Source organism: Felis catus, chromosome A1 (assembly GCF_018350175.1).
Source record: "Felis catus isolate Fca126 chromosome A1, F.catus_Fca126_mat1.0, whole genome shotgun sequence".
Taxonomy (NCBI): domain Eukaryota; kingdom Metazoa; phylum Chordata; class Mammalia; order Carnivora; family Felidae; genus Felis; species Felis catus.
The window spans coordinates 167325828-167345677 of NC_058368.1; positions in this window are offsets into that span (position 1 = coordinate 167325828).

The following is a 19850-nucleotide window of genomic DNA, read 5'->3' on the forward strand; positions in this document are numbered from 1 at the left end:
GTGTATTCTGCTGTTTAGGACAAAATATTCTATTTATGTGTATTAGGTCCATTTGGCCTGTAGAATTATTCAAATACACTTTTTCCTTACTGATTCTCTGTCTGGATGAGCTATTTGAGAATGGGGTGTAAAGTCCCCAATCATTATTGTATTTCTGATAATTTCTACATATTGATCTTTTATATTTTCTCTACACATTTAGGTGATCTGATGTTGTGTATATAACTATTTGCAAATGTTAAATATTCTTGACCCCTTTATTAATATAATGTCCTTCTTTCTTTTTTAAAAACATTTTTAAAGTCCTTTCTATCTAACTATGCTTGTTTTTTTTTGTTTTGTTTTGTTTTTTTTTTTTTTTGGTTTTTTTTTTTTGGTTAATATTTGCTTGAGATATCTTTTTCCATCATTTACTCACAATCTGTATGTGTCTTTAAAACTGAAAGGAATCTCTCACCGGCAGCATATCTTTGGATTTTTTCCAGTAATTTCAGCCTTTGTGTTTCTTTTGTTTCAAAAACTTAATCCATTTGTATAAAGTAATTATTGATAAGGATTTATTGCCATTTTTTTGTTTCTGGCTATTTTGTAGATCTATTGTTTCTTCTTACCATGTTTTTTTGTATGTGTGTGTTTTGTTATCTTTCGGTATCACTATGCTGACAAATTTTTTTAACATTTATTTTTTTTTAATGTTTATTTATTTAATTTGAGACACATAGAGCACAAGCAATGGAGGAACAAAGAGAGAGGGAGACAGAATCCCAAGCAGGCTCTGCACTGCCAGTGTGGAGCCTGATGTGGGGCTCAATCCCATGAAACGTGAGATGATAACCTGAGCCAAAACCAAGAGCTAGATGCTTAACTGACTGAGCCACCCAGGCACCCCAGTATGCTGACTTCTTAATCTTTTTTTATGTGTGTAATTATTATAGATTTTTCCCTTGTGGTTACCATGAAGCTTACACAAAACATCTTAAAATACATAACACCTTGTTTTAAACTAAGAACTTTGATAACAATTCTAAACTTTACACTTCTACTCCCCTCCCCCTCACATAGTAGGTTATTGATGTAACAGGTTACATATTTTTTTATAGTGTGTCTAATAACAGATTGTGATAGTTATGGCTATTTTTACTACATTTGGTTTTTAGCTTCTATTTTTTTAGTTATTCTTTTAAGGTTTATTTATTTTGAAAGAGAGAGAAAGAGAAAGAACATGAGTAGGGGAGGGGCAAAAAGAGGGGGAGAAAGAGAATCCCAAGCAGGCTCCATACTGTTAGCTCAGAGCTCAGTGCGGGGCTGGAACCCATGAACCGTGAGATGATGACCTGAGCCAAAGACAGATGCTTAACCAACGAGTCACTCAGGGCCCCCTGGTTTTTAACTTTTAAAGTTAAGTGAAGTTGTAAGTGAATTTCACACCACCATTACCTATTATAGAATCTAACATTGACTATGTATTTATCATTACCAGTTTTATGTTAGCTTATGTTTTTATGATGTTCATTAGTATCCTCTTAGTTCTATTCAATGAACTCCCTTTAAATGTTTTTGTAAGGCAGGTGTAGTGGTGATGAACTCCCTCAGCTTTTGTTGGTTTGGTAATCTTTATCTTGATTTCACGTCTGAGGGACAACTTCACTGTTTAAAATTCTTGGTTTAAAATTCTTCCCATTCTTTCCTGGTCTGAAAAGTTTCTGCTGAGAAATTTGTCTGCACCCTTATGCTGGGTAGGGGGATTCCCTTGTGTTTAATTTTTCTTTTCTCTGTCTGCTTTCAAAATTCTTTGTCTTGAATTTGATGTGTGTGAATTGTAATGTGTCTCAGTGTAGCCCTATTTGGGTCCAACCTATTTGGAGTCCTTTGGGCTTCATGAATCTGGAAATCTATTTTTCCCCCTCAGGTTTGGGACATTTTAGCCATTATTGCTCTAAATGTACTTTCTGTCTCTTTCTCTTTTTCTTCTCTTTATGGAATTTGATAATATGTATAGTATTTGTCGTGTGTCCAATAGGCCCCATCAGGTTTCTTTACTCTTTTTCATTCTTTTTTCTTCTTGCTCTTCTGACTGAAGAGGGATTTGCTTTCATGTTTTCTGGGTTTTTTGTTGAACTTCTCATATTCTTCATGCCTTGTTTGCTAATTTCATTTCATTTTCTGTGTGTTCTTATAGTTTTCAAAACTTTTTCTTTATGTTTTTTAAATGTTTATTCACTTATTTTGAGAGAGGAGAGGGGCAGAGAGAGAGGGAGAGAAAGAATCCCAAGCAGGCTCCATGCTCAGCATGGAGCCCAACATGGAACTCCATCTAAGGACCACAAGATCACAACCTGAGCTGATACCAAGCCAATATCAAGAGCTGAATGCTCAACCAACTGAGCCACCCAGGGACCCTTACAAAACTTCTTTTTAGAAGATCATTTTGAATTCTTTTTTTTTTAGTATGTATTCATTGACAACTAGAACTATAGTTATAGCTATATAACCATAATTTTTTTTACTACTTTGTCTTTTAACCTTCATAATAGATTTATAAGAGACTAATCCACCACTTTTACAATGTCAAATTATTCTGAATTTGACCATCAATTTACCATTACCAATGATATTATATTTTCATATATTTTCCTGTTACTAATTAGCACCCTTTTGTTTTAGCTTAAGAAGTCATTTTAGCATTTTTGTAAGTCCTGTCTAGTAGCAATGAGTGACTTTATCTTTTGCTTGTCTGCAAAACTTTTTATCTCTTTTTCAAATGAAGGACAGTTTTGCCTGGTAGTGTATTCTAGGTTGGCATTTATTTTATTGGAGTCCTTTGTAGGCCAGAGGGAGTGATAGGGTATATTCAAAGTTCCTGCTGAAAGTCTGTCCATAGTCTTATGCATTTCCCCTTGTATGTAACCAGTTATTTTTCTTAATGCTTTTATGATTATCTCCTTGTCTTAAACTTTTGACACTATAGTCATAATATGTCCTGATGTGTCTGTGAGTTCATCTTATTTGGAACTCTCTAGGCTTCCTGGATCTTGATGTCTGGTTTCTTCCCCAGGTTAGGCAAGTTTTAAGTTTTCAGCCATTATTTCTTCAAATAAGTTTTCTGCCTTTTCTTTCTGTCTTCTCCTTCCGGGAGAGCTGAGTTTGGATCCTCCTACATCACCATCTTGAATCAACTCCTCCTCCACTCTTCTTAGGCTGATAGAAAAATGCTAAACAACAATAACAACAACAATATCAGGACATGGAACAATTTCTCTTTATTCTTTCTTAAATTAAAATTTCAAAACCTCAGATAATAAATATCCACTGGATTAAACCTGTAAATGGGACTAAATCTTTGTAATTGTACTTGGTAGCAATGCCTGCTTGCTTTAGTTTATACTTACTATATGTCTATTGACTAAATGAATAAATAGGTTGAGCAATTATTCGATGTTTGTTTTTTTCTTTCTGGTTGTTACCAAATGCTTTTTACAATCAGGGGCCATTTCGTTAAGTGGCAAAGGGATGGAAACAATGTTGAGTCAGAAGTGTGCAGAAAGGCATACAGACATGGAAGAAAATGCTCCTCAGTGCTACCAAAAATTTGGGACACATACTCCTACTCTAATTAAAGATGTTTCTAAGTGGTAGATAGACCTGACATTGAATAACTTTGAGTGCCATATGAAGAAATGCATTTCCTTTACAAAGGTCTTTCAAGCTTTTAGAAAAACAGATGAGACTATCATGTTTCTTCCAAACTTGCCAGTTTATCTCTCTCTCTCTTCTCTTGTTTTTTTTCTTTTTCCCCACTCTCTCCCTCCATCCCCTTCCTCCCTTCCACTTTCTCTCTCTCTCTCTTTTAACAAATAATAAGGCTAGGGCTCAGAGCATTTGGCAGCAAAATTACCCAGCTAGAATTTACAAAAATTGGTTTGGTTTCATTATATTTATTTTTATAGTATGTCAAGACAAGTGATAGTGATTCATCCCTTTATAGTAGTGACATAAATTTTCCTTTAAAAAATATATCCAAAGAATGAAGATATAGATATAGATATATAGATATAGATATTTTTAACTGGGCCATTTAAGGAAAACATAAGCAAATAATACAGATGGTATGTAGATTTTAAAAGTAAAAATATGAAAGAAGTCCAGGACTGAAGTTTGAGAATCATTATCCAGGCCTCAGTAGAGTGCCTATGCTGTCTTGTTCTCTGGACTGTAAAGTAAATGAATGAAGTCTTCCTTATTTTCTATGACTGTTTCAAATTTTAATATTAGTAGTAAAAGAAAAATACAGTCTTTTTTGTTGTTTTTTTGTTTTTTGGGTTTTTTTTTTTGTTTGTTTTAGCCTTCGCTAATAGATTTTCTCTTCAACTCAGTCTTAGCTTTCAGTTAGATCTTTATAGGATGCATCTGTTAAGGATAGCACCTCATTAATGTGCATCAGAGAAAGGTCAGAGCAGGAATTCATTTGGCACTCTAGGCTTAATTCAGTAAGATTACCCATCATATTCTTTTAACTATAAGATTGTGCCTATATATACACCTAAATTCATATTATCATTGTTCTTTCTATGTCTTATTTGCACTCTGACAATTTACATACAGAGAACTACAGAGACTAATACGAAATAATGATTAAAAGAACTTTTCATGTAGAGTGTCTGGGTGGCTCAGTTGATTAAACCTCCAACTCTCCATCTTGGCTCAGGTCATGATCTCACAATTCGTGAGTTTGAGCCCCATGTCAGGCTCTGTGCTGATGGTGTGGAGCCTGTTTTGGGAGCCTCTCTCCTTCTTTCTGGCCCTCACTTGGGTGTGCTCTCTCACTCTCAAAATAAATAAACTTTAAAAAAAAAAAAGGAATTTTTACAAACTGTAAGCTGATTATAGAAAAACATGTTAGGCAGAGGGGATTAATTCAATTTTTTTTCAGACTACTAATGAAATGACTGTGCAAAACACCCATATAAAATAAAAACTTAGGTTCTAAATCATGCATGTATTTATTTGTTTTATTACCTTAGCTGCTTTTTTTTTTCCCCTTTTGGTTTGAAATTTACATTGTTTCTTATTTGTCATGTATCTTCTATCTGGTTATTTAAATATGCCAGATATCTTTAAATAGACCAGAATACATGGCAAATAGTTATTCACATAGCAAATAATTGCATAAATTTTTATAAAGTGCAAAATCGGTCTGAACTAAATAACTTTTTTATCAATAAATCTAGACAACTCTATGAAGAAAGAAAAGCATTTTTTAAAGTATTTATTTTCAGAGAGAGAAAGAACATGAGAAAGGGGCATGGAGAGAAGGGGAGAGAGAATCACAAGCAGACTCCAAACTGTCAGCATGGAGCCAGACAGGGGGCTCCAACTCATGAACAGTGGGATCATGACCTGAGCTAAAATCAAGAGTCAGATGCTCAACTTGACTGAGCCACCTAGCTGCCCCAAGAAAGAAGCAATTTGGTCAATGTTATGAACTAACACAGAGAATGGCAAGATGAAAGGATAGACTGGTTATTTGGAAAACCAAAGGGAACAGTTGAAGGAGGCAAGTAACAGAAAAACTGCCATCACTTAGAAGACGATGAAAGATAGAGTAGGGAATGATATTTTTGGCCTGATTATTGTGATCAGTTATTGACAATGATCAAATTCACTGGACAAGTGTTGACATCTTTTTTCTGGTACAGATATAATCACAAGTTCCAATGAAATCATGAGTAAGAAGACATACATTGAGCCAGCTTTGACTTGAATGTTCCTACTAGTGGTTTCCACTATCCTCTTTATGACAATTATTGTGGGATTCGCATTTTGAGTTTAAACCCCTATGGGATATAAATTGGAATCATTTACTTAAAATTATGGAAATGTGGCACAAAAACAGACACATAGACCAATGGAATAGAATAGAAACCCCAGAACTAGACCCACAAACGTATGGTCAACTCATCTTTGACAAAGCAGGAAAGAACATCCAATGGAAAAAAGACAGTCTCTTTAACCAGTGGTGCTGGAAGAACTGGACAGCAACATGCAGAAGAATGAAACTAGACCACTTTCTCACACCATTCACAAAAATAAACTCAAAATGGATAAAGGACCTGAATGTGAAACAGGAAACCATCAAAACCCTAGAGGAGAAAGCAGGAAAATCCTCTCTGACCTCAGCCGTAGCAACCTCTTACTCAACACATCCCCAAAGGCAAGAGAATTAAAAGCAAAAATGAATTACTGGGACCTTATGAAGATAAAAAGCTTCTGCACAGCAAAGGAAACAACCAGCAAAACTAAAAGGCAACCAACGGAATGGGAAAAGATATTTGCAAATGACATATCGGACAAAGGGCTAGTATCCAAAATCTATAAAGAGCTCACCAAACTCCACACCCGAGAAACCAATAACCCAGTGAAGAAATGGGCAGAAAACATGAATAGACACTTCTCTAAAGAAGACATCCAGATGGCCAACAGGCACATGAAAAGATGCTCAACGTCGCTCCTCATCAGGGAAATACAAATCAAAACCACACTCAGATATCACCTCATGCCGGTCAGAGTGGCCAAAATGAACAAATCAGGAGACTATAGATGCTGGAGAGGATGTGGAGAAATGGGAACCCTCTTGCACTGTTGGTGGGAATGCAAATTGGTACAGCCACTCTGGAAAACAGTGTGGAAGTTCCTCAGAAAATTAAAAATAGACCTACCCTATGACCCAGCAATAGCACTGCTAGGAATTTACCCAAGGGATACAGGAGTACTGATGCATAGGGGCACTTGTACCCCAATGTTTATAGCAGCACTCTCAACAACAGCCAAATTATGGAAAGAGCCTAAATGTCCATCAACTGATGAATGGATAAAGAAATTGTGGTTTATATACACGATGGAGTACTACGTGGCAATGAGAAAGAATGAAATATGGCCCTTTGTAGCAACATGGATGGAACTGGAGAGTGTGATGCTAAGTGAAATAAGCCATACAGAGAAAGACAGATACCATATGCGTTCACTCTTATGTGGATCCTGAGAAACTTAACAGAAACCCATGGAGGAGGGGAAGGAAAAAAAAAAGAGGTTAGAGTGGGAGAGAGCCAAAGCATAAGAGACTCTTAAAAACTGAGAACAAACTGAGGGTGGATGGGGGGTGGGAGGGAGGGGAGGGTGGGTGATGGGTATTAAGGAGGGCACCTTTTGGGATGAGCACTGAGTGTTGTATGGAAACCAATCTGACAATAAATTTCATATATTGAAAAAAATAAAATAAAAAAAATAAAAATAAAAAAATAAAATAAAATAAAATTATGGAAATGTGGGGCGCCTGGGTGGCTCAGTCAGTTGAGCAGCCGGCTTCGGCTCATGTCATGATCTCAGGGTCCATGAGTTCGAGCCCTGCGTCGGGCTCTGTGCTGACAGCTCAGAGCCTGAAGCCTGTTTCAGATTCTGTGTCTCCCTCTCTCTGACCCTCCCCCATTCATGCTCTGTGTCTCTCTGTCTCAAAAATAAATAAACGTTAAAAAAATTTTTTTTAATAAAAATAAAAATAAAATAAAATTATGGAAATGTGAAAAAAAGAGACCCTAGAAGTAGTAGGTTTTTGTTTGGTTGGTTGGTTGGTTTTGGGTTTTTTGTTTGTTTGTTTTTGTTGTTTTTTTTTTTGTTGTTAAGCCAAGCCATCTTGGCTTTTGTTAAGCCAAGCCAACCTGGAGAGTCCAGCTAAGGGCTGCCATGAGCTCATAGAGTACCATTGTGTAAACTGGAAAAGGCATTTTTTCGTTTGGGCTTATGCAGCTCCGTTTCACAGCATCAAGCTAAGCAAGTGGAGTGTAAGCTGGATTTCAGCCCTCACTTAGTCCCTCCCTTAGCCAGTAACATGCACAACTATATGGACAAGCCCTGAACAGAACCAAAAATTTCTAAAGCATCATACAGAATATATACTTGTGTGTCTTTTCTGGACAACTTGTTTGAATGTTTAACAACCAATTGTATCAAAAATTTTTTTTCAATAGTTAACTACCTTAACCAACTAGGTCACTTACCTCTCTCTATATACTAAAAACCCTTCTAATTTTGTTTACAAGAAACCCACTGCTGGTCTCTTTTGTGAAAAAGAGATGCCCTGTTATGGTAATAATCATTGAAATTTTCCTCAAGGAAAGCAATGATTCAAGACTTCAAATAATTTCATCATTGACCCAGTGGCGGGGGAGCACAAAGCCTCAGATAAGAGCAGAGCTTATATGGCAATTCAATTTCTATCAGGTGGAATTATACTATAAATCCAAAAGACAATAATAGTTAGATCCATCGAATTAACATCTATGACAATAAATACAATAAAAATGTCTTTTAATGCAGTTTGCTCCACCAGACCAGGATTCAGATGTGATTGATTTTAAACCTAAAAACATCTTTAAAATTAGATTTTAGGACTACATTCTATAGTTCTCTAAAAGTAAAATGGGGAAAAATATATTTAAAATATTTTGAGCTGGTTTAGATGTCATTGAGTTTATAATGGGTATATTTTTCTTTGTTCCAGATCATTAGGAGTCTCAAAAACATTTTTTTCTTAAGCATGGGGAAAAAAACAGAATCAGGAAGGGAGGTGACCTTTAATTTAAGAAGGCTAGAATTACCATATCATGTGGTGTATTAAACTTGCAAAAATGCAATGTCCTCATCTGGCTTGCTTTTGGGAAACTAGTAATCTATAAATTTGACATTATTTGTATAAAATACATTAAAACAAAAAATGTAAGCTGAATTGTTATTAAATTTGTGCAAATGCAGTCACTAAATTATAACAGTCAAGCATTATTATGCAAATTGGAGCTAATTTTACAATATCTCTATCTAATTGTTTACAGAGCAGTAGAATTATGGTACTGTTAAACAGGACAGGATGTTGTGTGAAAGAGTGTGTTTTTAATTTGAACCATTTTTACTTCCTGTGATTTTTTTGTTTTTAATAGTGAGCATGGAAAAGGGATTTAGCACGGAGAAAACAAGGGCAGATGTCTCCTACATTGTATACTCAAGGACTTAGCTAATTAGTATTTTCTATGTACTTTATATGCAGCCATGGAGATGGGCTCTCCTCAGAGGTGCACAAGCTTCCTCTTCTCAGGCTTTATGAGATGTCAGATAGAACAGTCTACAAAGACCACGCCAAGAAATAGTTTTAAGAGATTTGTTTTGAGATGAAGGGCTACTTGAAGGTTCAGCATCCTAAGTGGTCCTAAGCTTCCAGCTGTGTTCCTTAGCAGAAGGGGTTACAGAAGGCTGCTCCAATGTGACAGCATGGAATTACGTCTGAAACAACACTTAAGGAAAGGTTTAGAGAAGAAAGCAAGACCATTCTCCATCCAGTGGAGAAATCACATTGAATAAACAGTTTTAGCAAGAGGTCAATGAACACTGCCTCAAAGGAAAGACCCTTCATCTTCTTAGATAAGCAAAAATCAGTGTCTGGAATTCATTTGTGGAGGGTATTCTGCTTCCTGTTTCTCTTACAATCCTTATTTTATCCTTCTTATTACTCAGCGATTTCAAATAAGCTAAACTGTCAGCATATGAGAAAGCTCTCTGCCAATGAGATGACTTTTTTTTTTTTTTCCAGAAAGCCTTGCCAAGTTTATGAGCCAAGAAATAGCTGAATTATAATGGCTGGAACTTCAAAGAGAAAGAAGAGTGAAAGGTATTATAATATTTTGGTAAAATTTCCTGACTCTTAAAATCAGCAGGGGCTGATCGATAGGAGAATAACAGTAAATTTTATGGTTGGGAAAGGGAGGGGGCTTAATATCTCATGATAAGAAGGTGCCCCCAGGTGGAGCCTTCCTGCCTAGTTATTCTTCATCCCTAGAGGAAAAAAATGTGACTGGGAAATTCGAGGAAGAAACATATCTGGAACAGGATCGCATTGTATTCCTTTTGCTTAGCACGATTTGTCCCTTTAATGTGATCCGCATTTTTAAATTTGTTTTGGAATCTTCCAAAAATCTTAATGCATATTAAAATGAGCCACTTCATTAATTATCTTTTTAGTTGTTTACTTAGTATGCCTTCCATGACATCTCCAAGCACCTTTTATTCACTCTGAAGATTTTTATCTCCACTTTTGTTCTCCTCTGCAAAACCTGTAGTATAGAAATGACCTTAAACTGAACAATGTTTTCTCTCTGGGGACTTGGCACTTCAAGACAGATCAAGCTTAAGACTAAAAAGACCCTTTGCCTCCTAAATTTAGACAGTAGTGAGTATTTTACTTCAGATCTCAATTAGGAATTGCATTTGACTGCTAGTAATAGACTAGAAATAACAATGCCTTGAATAAGTGAGTTTTTCTCCCAGAAAGAAAGTCCAGTGATAGGCAGTTAAGGGCTTTGGGTGCTCCACGGTTACCAAGGATGGAGTCCCTTCTTCTTTTCTACACCTTTATCCTGAAAGCATAAGTTTCATCCTGAAGTTCACCTCATAGTCTAAGATGGGTGCTGTTATGATTGCACATCCAGGCAAGAAAGAAGACAGGGAGGGTGTTGAGCTATAAAGGAGTCCTAGCTGAATATTCCCTTTTATACTGACTAATCCCTTTTATGCTGTTTCCTGGAAGTTCTCCCCCACCCCCAAAACATTGGCTTACATCGTTACCAACTGTAATTTTTAGCTTCGGAGTATCTCTGCCATAAATAAATCTGAGGGTTTTGCCATTAGGAAAAAAGGGAAGTATAATTATTGGGTAGGTGACGAGAAGTTTTTGCTGTGGCACTTAACTGCAAACTCCTGGACAGTTACCTACCTACTTCAGTTATGTCCAAGCCCAGTCCTCGTTGTTGGTCCATTCCATATCTTTTTTAAAAGACCTGCATTGTAGTTAATCTATGGAATGAAACACATAATCAAGAATGTGGTTCATGCCTTATTCTCAGCTATATCAAGAATATCCAATTAAGCATATTTATTGCTCATTAGTCTTTCATGATTAGGCAAACCTTAATTTTTCACAGTAATGGGACACTAGATTATCATAGATAACAACAAACAAAGGCAGCTGGAGAAATGCCCAAATTAAACTCCAATTTTCAGAGTTAAAAAAAAAAATTTAAATTGTCAATTGAGTTTCACGCATATGAAAGTAAATGAAGAAACCAAGTAACTTTTTTTTTTTTTTTTAAGTAGGCCCCACACCCAGCATGGGGCCTAACACAGGGCTTGAACTCAGGACTGAGATCAAGACCTGAGCTGAGATCAAGAGTTAGATGCTTAACCGACTGAGCCACCCAGGTGCCACAGAAACCAAATAACTTTTTTAAATAATCTCAAATTCTGTGCTTGTAGACAAACCTACACATGGAAAAAACAAATTAGAGGTTGTGAAAATTTTAAGTGCGAAAGACAGAAGGAGTTTGTGTTGTTTAAAGGAAATTATAAAGAAATGTGTCTTAATATTTTAGTGTGCTGATGTGAATTATATAGCAGCTAGGGATAAACAACCAAAGTGGAATTAAAGAGGGGCCAAATGATAAACTCTGAAGAAAGCCAGTGTCAAAGACTGCCAGAAAAAACATGGGTAATGATAATCTGAAGGAGCAATGAGAGGACTGACTTGAATCCACAAAGTGTTTCATTAACAGCCACGAAGCTCTTGAATTGGCCACATCTTATTATAGCCTCTTCCCCTTATTCAATTAAGACCTTTCTAGAGGTCAGTTCGTGGCTTTGGCTCAGCCTAGTTTGAGTCACTGGAGCCTTTTGGTAGTTTCTGGATTTCTGTATATACACAGCTGGCTTCAAGTCCTGGCTTTACTCCTTAGGAGACTCTGGGCAAAGACCCCAACTTTCTGGGGCTCAATTTCCTCATCTTTAAAGTGTTGTTATGGAGATGAGGGAGACAGCGTGAGGGACAGACTTGGCTTGAAAATAAGTTAGGTGCCAGGGAGACAGGGAAAAAATAGAGGACAGTTGGAGACTTTTAGACAAAATCATATATTCTTGTGCTTTTTATAAGGTTCCCAGGAGGAACATGATGGTCAGTCAAACATGTGTAATGATTGAAATTAGTTCTACATACTGCACATGAATCATCAACATGAAGGATCAATTGTGAGAGACTATAGTTATTATAAAATATGGTTAATGCCACAGCTATAATCAACATCACTTTAAATTAAGCTATAACATATAATCTAGGAGTTTCAGGTGTACAATATAATGATTTCATATTTGTATATTGCAAGATGATTACCATAAGTCAAGTTAATTCTAGTTAACATTCATTACCAAACATAGTTATAGTTTTTTTCTGATGACAAAAACTTGTAAAATTAAGCAACTTTCAAATATACAATACAGTATTATTTTTTTTAATTTTTTTAAAGTTTATTTATTTTGAGAGACACAGAGATAGTGCAAGTGGGGGAGAGGTAGAGAGAAGGAAACAGAAAATCCCAAGCAGGCTCCATACTGTCAGCCTGGAGCCCGATGTAGGGCTTGAATTCACGAAACTATGAGATCATGACCTGAGTTGAAACCAAGAGTCAGACGCTTAACCAACTGAGCCACCCAGTCACCCCTACAATACAGTATTATGAACCACAGTCACCATGCTAGACATTATATTCTTGTTACTTATTTGTTTTAAAACTGGAAGTTTGTACATATTGACCACCTTCACTCATTTCACCCACCCCCAACCCCACCACTTCTGGGAACCAACCTGCCCTTTTGTATCTCCGAATTAGGTGAATGATTTTTTGGTTTTGTTTTTTTTAGGTTCCACATATAAGTGCGATCATAAGATACTTAGCTTTCTCTAACTTCTCTTATTTAGCATGATATCCTCTGGGTCCATTCATGTTGTCTCAAATGGCAAGATTACATTCTTCTTTAAGACTGAGTAATATTGCATTGTATGTGTGTATGTATATTTATATATAAACCTCTTTGTTTCTTCATCTATCAATAAGCATTTAGGTTACTTCCACACCTTGGTTATTATAAATAATGCTGCAATGAGCATAAGGGTGCATATATCTTTTCAAATTAGTATATTTTGGGTAATTTCCAGAAGTGGAATAGCTGGACTATATAATGGTTCTATTTTTCATTTTCTGAGGAATCTCCTTACTGTTTCATAGTGATTGCACCAGTTTATCTTCCCACCAACAATGCACAAGGGTTCCTTTTTCTCCATAATCCTTTCCAACACTCGTTATTTGTCTTTTGCTACTAGCCATTCTGATAAATGTGTGTGAATATTTCTTTGTGGTTTTGATTTGCATTTCTCTGATGATTAGTGATGTTGTGCATCTTCCCATGGATCTGTTGGCCATCTGTAGGTATTCTTTGGAAACATGTTTATTTAGGTCCTTTGCCCATTTCTCTTTTTTAACACAGTGAGCAAACAATTCTATACATTATTCATTGTTCACCAAGATAAGTGTAATTTTCATCTGTCACCTTACAATGTTATGACAGTATTACTGATCATCTTCCCTATGCTATACTTTTCATCCCACTGATTTACTTATAACTGGTTTTTGTTGGTTGGTTTTCTTTTTTAGATCTTACATAAAAATGAAATCATATGGTATTTGTTGGTCTTTCTCAGTCTGACTTATTCCACTTAGCCTAGTTCTTAGTCCATCCATGTTGCAAATGGTAACATTTCATTCTTTTTTATGGTGAAGTGATATTTCATTGTATGTATATGCTTCATCTTCTTTATCCATTTATCTATCAGTGGGCACTTAGGTTGCTTCCATTTCTTGGCTAGTTGCAAATAATGCTGCAATAAACATAGTATAGGAGTGCATAGATCTTTTTGAATTAGTGTTTTTGTTTTCTTTGGGTAAATACCAGTGGAATTCAGGTCCTCTGCCCACTTTTGATTGGATTATTTGAGGGGTTTTTTTTGTTTGTTTGTTTGGGTTTTTTTGGTGTTGAGTTGTATGAGTTCTTAATATATTTTGGATATTATCCCTTATCAGATATATCATGTGTAAATATCTTCTCCCATTCAGCAGGTTGCCTTTTGGTTTTGTTAATGCTTTCCTTCACCCTGCAAAAGCTTTTTATTTTGACATAGTCCCAATAGTTTATTTTTATTTTTGTTTCCCTTGACTAAGGAGACATACCCAGAAAAATGTTGCTAGGTCCAATGTTGAAAAGATTATTGCCTATATTGTCTTTTAGGAGTTTTAGGGTTTCAGGCCATACATTTAGACTTTTCAACCATTTTGAGTTTATTTTTGTGTATGATGTAAGAAAGTGGTCTAGTTTCATTCTTTTGCATGTAGTTGTCCAATTTTGCGAACATTAATGAAGAGATTGTCTTTTACCCAGTGTATATTCTTGCCTCTATTGTCATACATTAATTCACCATATAAGCATGGGTTTATTTCTGGGCTCTCTATCCTATTCTATTGTCTATGTGTTTATTTCTGTGCAAGTACTATACTGTTTTATTATAGCTCTGTAGCGTAGCTTGAAATCTGGCATTGTTATACCTCCAGCTTTGTTCTTAAGATTTCTTTGGCTATTCAGGGTCATTTATGGTTCCATACAAATCATAAAATTATTTGTTCTAGCTTTGTGAAAAATACTATTGATATTTTGATAGAGTATACTTTGAATCTGTTGATAGCTTTGGGTTGTGTGGACAGTTTATTAATCCGATCCATGAGCATGGTATATCTTTCATTTGTTTGTTCATCTTCAATTTCTTTGAATGTCTTAAAGTTTTCAGAGTGCAGGTTTTTCCGCCTCCTTGGTTAAATTTATTCCTAGGTATTTTACTATCTGGATGCAATATAATTGTTTTCTTCATTTCTCTTTCTTTTCTTTTTATGTTTATTTATATTTGAGAGAGAGAGAGAGAGAGAGAGAGAGAGAGAGAGAGAGCGAGCATGGGCAGGGGAGGGGCAGAGAGAGAGAGGGAGACACAGAATCTGAAGCAGGCTCCAGGCTCTGAGCTGTCAGCACAGAGCCCAATGCATGGCTCGAACCCACGAACCGTGAGATCATGACCTGAGCCGAAGTCGGTTGCCCAACCAACTAAGCCACCCAGGCGCCCCTTAATTTCTTTTTCTGATAGCATATTACTAGTGCACAGAAGTGCAACTGATATTTGCATATTGATTTGGTATCCTGAAAGTTGACTGAATTTGTTTATTCTAACAGTATTTCTTGGTGGAGTTTTTCGAGTTTTCTGCAAAATGTCATCTGCAAACAGTGACTGTTAAACTTCTTTCTTTCTGATTTGGATGCCTTTTATTTCTTTATCCTGCCCAGTTGCTCTGGCTAGGATGTCTAATAGTGTTGTTGAATTAAAGTGGCAAGAGTGGGCATCCCTGTCTTGTTCCTGATCTTAGAGGAAATGCTGTCATCTTTTCATCATTGAATGTGATGTTACCTGTGGGCTTGTAATATATGGCTTTTTCTTATACCTACTTCTATACCCACTTTGTTGAGAGTTTTTATCATAAGTGAATATTGAATTTTGTCAAATGTTTTTGTACCCATTGAGATGATCATATTATTTTTATCTTTCATTTTGTTAATGTGATGTATTACGTTGATGTAGGAATCCTTACATCCCTGGAATAAATCTCACTCATGATGTATGATCCTTTTAATACATTACTGAATTTGTTTCACTAATATTTTGTTGAGGATTTTATTATCCCTTATATTCATCAGGGATATTAGCCTGTAATTATCTTTACTTGGGGCATTCTTGTCTGATTTGAGAATGCTGGCCTCATAAAATGAGTTTGGGGGTGTTCCCTCCTCTTCTATTTTTGGAAGAGTCTGAGACTGATAGGTATTAATTCTTCTTTGCGTGTTTGGTAGAAACTTACCATTAAAGCCACCTGGTCTTGGAGTGCCTAGGAGGCTCAGTCACTTGAGTGTCTGACTTCAGCTCAGGTCATGATCTCACAGTTCACAGGTTCAAGCTCCACTTCAGGCTCTGTGCTGACAGCTCAGAGCCTGAAGCCTGCTTCAGATTCTATGTCTCCCTCTCTCTCTCTGCCCCTCCCCTGCTTGCTCTCTCTCTCTCAAAAACAAATAAAAACATTGAAAATTTTAAAAAAATAATAAAAGCCACCTGTTCTTAGACTTTAGTTTGTTGGGAGGTTTTCTTGTTACTGATATAATCTTGCTAGTAGTTGGTCTGTTCCATTGTTTTATTTATTCATGATTCAGTCTTAGTAGGTTACATATTTTTAGGAATTACTCATTCCGTAGAAGTTGTCAATTTGTCAGTTATAACTGTTCATAGTAGTCTTTTATGATCTTTTGTATTTCTGTGGTATCATTTGTAAATATTTCCTCTTTCATTTCTGATTTTTTGAGTCCTTTTATTTTCCTTAGTGAGTCTAGCTAAAGGTTTGTTAATTTTACTTATTAAAAAAAATACTTCTTAGTTTTGCTGATCTTTTCTACTGTATTTTTAGTCTCTATTACATTTATTTCTACTCATCTTTTTTTTTCCCATCCTTTCACTGTCTTTGGGCTTTGTCATTTATTTTTCTAGTTCTTGAAGTGTAAAGTCATTTATTTGAGGTCTTTTTTGTTTTTGTTTTGTTTTTAATGTAGACATTTACCACTATGAGCTTCACCCTTAGAACTGTTACATCGCCTAAGTTTTAGTATGCCTTATTTTCATTTGTCTCAAGATATTTTTTTAAATTTTTTGATTTCCTCTTTGATTATTGGTTTATTCAGTAGCATGTTGTTTAATCTTTACATATTTGTGAATTTTCCATTTTTATTCTTGTAATTGATTTCTGGTTTTATACCATTGTTGTCAGAAAAGGTGCTTGATATGATTTAAGTCTTCTTGAAATTATTAAGACTTATTTTGTGGTCTAAAAGGTAATAAATCTTGGATACTGTTCCCTGTGTGCTTGAGAAGAGTGTGTATTCTGTTGCTTTTGGGTTAAATGTTCTGTATTTATCTAAGTCCATCTGATTAGCCTGTCCTTTAAGATGAAATGTTTTCTTACTGATTTTTCCATCCTGATGGTCTATCCATTGATGAAAGTAGGGTACTAAAGTCTTCTATTATTGTATCACTCTTTGTTATGTAATTATATATAACAGACTTGTATAATAAATCTATTAATATTTGCTTTATAATATTTAAGTGCTTCTATGTTGGGTGCATATATATTTACAAATGTTATATTTTCTTGTTGAATTGACCCCTTTATCATTATGCAATCATATTTATTTCTTAGTATAGTCTTTGTCAAAAAGTTTATTTGTGTGATGTTGAGTATAACTATCCAAGCTTTGTTTTGGTTTCAATTTTCAGAATTACCTTTTTCCATCACTGTATGTCCGTATATCTAAAGTGAGTCTCTTGTAGGCAGAATATAGGTGAGTCTTGTTTTTTTGTTTGTTTAGTTGTTGGTTTATTCATTGAGCTGCTCTGTATCTTTTGATTAGAGAATTTAATCCATTTACATTGAACTTATTGATAGATATGGAGTTATTGCCATTTTATTGATTTCTGGCTGTTTTGCAATTCTTCTGTTTGCCTGTTTGTTTCCTGCTCTTGCTGTCTTTGTGGTTTGATGATTTTCTGTAGTGGTATGCTTAAATTCCTTTCTTTTTCTTTTGTGTATATACTGTGGGTTTAGGCTTTATGGCAACCATGAAGCTTATATAAAATAACATATTTATAACAGTGTATTTTAAGTTGATAAGCTGGATTGCATTCTAAAGCTCTACATTTTCCCTATGTATTATGTTTGTGGTGTCACATCCCTTTATTCTCTGTATCCCTTAACAAATTATTATAGTTATATTTTTTACTATTTTCTCTCTTAACCTTCATACTAGTTTTATAAGTGATTAACCCACCACTTTTACAACCTTTTATTATTCTGAATTTTACTATATACTTAACTTTACCAGTGATATTTATACTTTCACTTTTTGTTGTTGTTATTTATTTGCATCCTTTCATTTCAGCTTAAAGAGTCCATTTAAGTCTGGTGGTAAGGATCTTCTTTAGTTTTGCTTGTCAGAAAAAGCCTTTATCTCTCCTTCAAATAAAGGACAACTTTGCCAGGTAGATTATTTTTGGTTGGCTTTTTTTTTTTTTTTTCAGTGCTTTGAATGTATCAGGTCACTCTCTTCTTTCCTCAAAGTTCCTGCTAGATAAGGTGCTCATAGTCTTAGAGGTGTTCCCTTGTATGTTACAAGTTGTTTTTCTCTTGCTGCTTTTAAGATTCTTTCCTTGTCTTTAAATTTTGACATCTTAGTTATGATGTATCTTAACGTGAGTGTCTTGCAAACAATTTTGGTGTGGGTTTATTTGAAAGTTTCTGGGCTTCCTATTGATGTAGGTGTTTGTTTCCTTCCCAAGCTTAGTGAGATTTTCGAACATTATTTCTCTAAGTTTTCTGCCCAGTTCTCTTTGTTTCTGGGAGTCCTATGGTGTGAATGTGGATCTCTGCTGTCTTCCCATGAGCCCCTTTAGCCATCTTCATTCTTACACATTCTTTTTTTCTTTGGCTGCTCTCATTGGGAGAAATTCACTGCCCTGTCCTTGAGTTCATTTTTCCTTTTCTTCTGCTTTGACTATTCTGCTATTGAACCCCTCTATTGTATTTTTCAGTTTAGTTACTGCGTTCCTTAGTTCTATTACTTCTGTTTGGCATTTCCTTGTATTTTCTCTCTTAATTGAAATTTTGACTCCTTTCATCCATTATTTTTAAGGGCTAGGTAAACCTCTTTATTAGTTATTTTGAAGTAGTGTCAGATAAATCACTGACCTTTGTTTTTACCGTTCGTTGAAGTCTTAGCAGATTCTTTTTAAGGACATTTGCTGTTATTTAATTTTCCTTGACTCTCTGTGTTGGTTTCCTTGCATTGGATAAAACAGGCACCATTCCTAGTCTTGAAGGAGTGGCCTTGTGTAGGAGATGAAACTTATCATTCAGCCTTGCCATAGCTCTTGGTTGTCTCTCAAATCTTTGTGACTGTCTAAGCAGCCTACTTTATTTTTAGTGGCTCCCAATATTTGAGGGTGTGCCAAGACCTGTTGGTGTCCCAAAGGCAAGGATTTCAATCAGCACCTACATTCAGGCTAATTGAAAACCAGACCCTCAGGCATCAGCTTCTTAAGTGTGCAAAAATACCTCTTTTAGGGGAAGACTGAGAGATGGGCATTTCTTTCTAGTCCCTCTGCACTATTCCATGGCATAATCACCAGATCAGAACTGTTTCTTTGTTACCATTCCACTGGACTCATGAGCACTGGACCCACTGGCCAGGTGATCAAGGAGATTTTATGTGGTGCATAAACACCAGGGCACCATATATAAAAAATTGGAGTACCAGATATACATACAAGTTGCCCTCTGGGCATTACTGATACTCTAGAGCATGGCAGAGGGACAGACCAAAGATAGTACTTGCCTTCTGGGGTCTCTAGAGAGGATTATGGTCAGCCTTTAGATGTGTGTTAAATTAGAAGCCTCTCAGGACACAGCTATGAAAATAAGCTAATAGGCCTTTTAATAGAAGGACTGGGTGCCTTGGTTTGTTGCCTCTGTGATGTACCCTCGGGGTAGTAGCTTATAAAAAACTTTATCCATTTTCTACAGTCTTGTGAGATGTGCATGGACAAGCCCTGCTAGCCACGTAAGCCAAGTGATCTAGAGGTGCCCCTGGGTGATAGTGCAAAAATCAGGGTGTCAGATGAGGGCACCACTCCCTTCTAGGCAACATGGAGTGAGGCACAGAGAGTGCCAAGATGGCCTCTGTCTTTGGAAAATATTTCGGTTGGTCCTTCCATGTGTGTTATATTAGATGTGTGA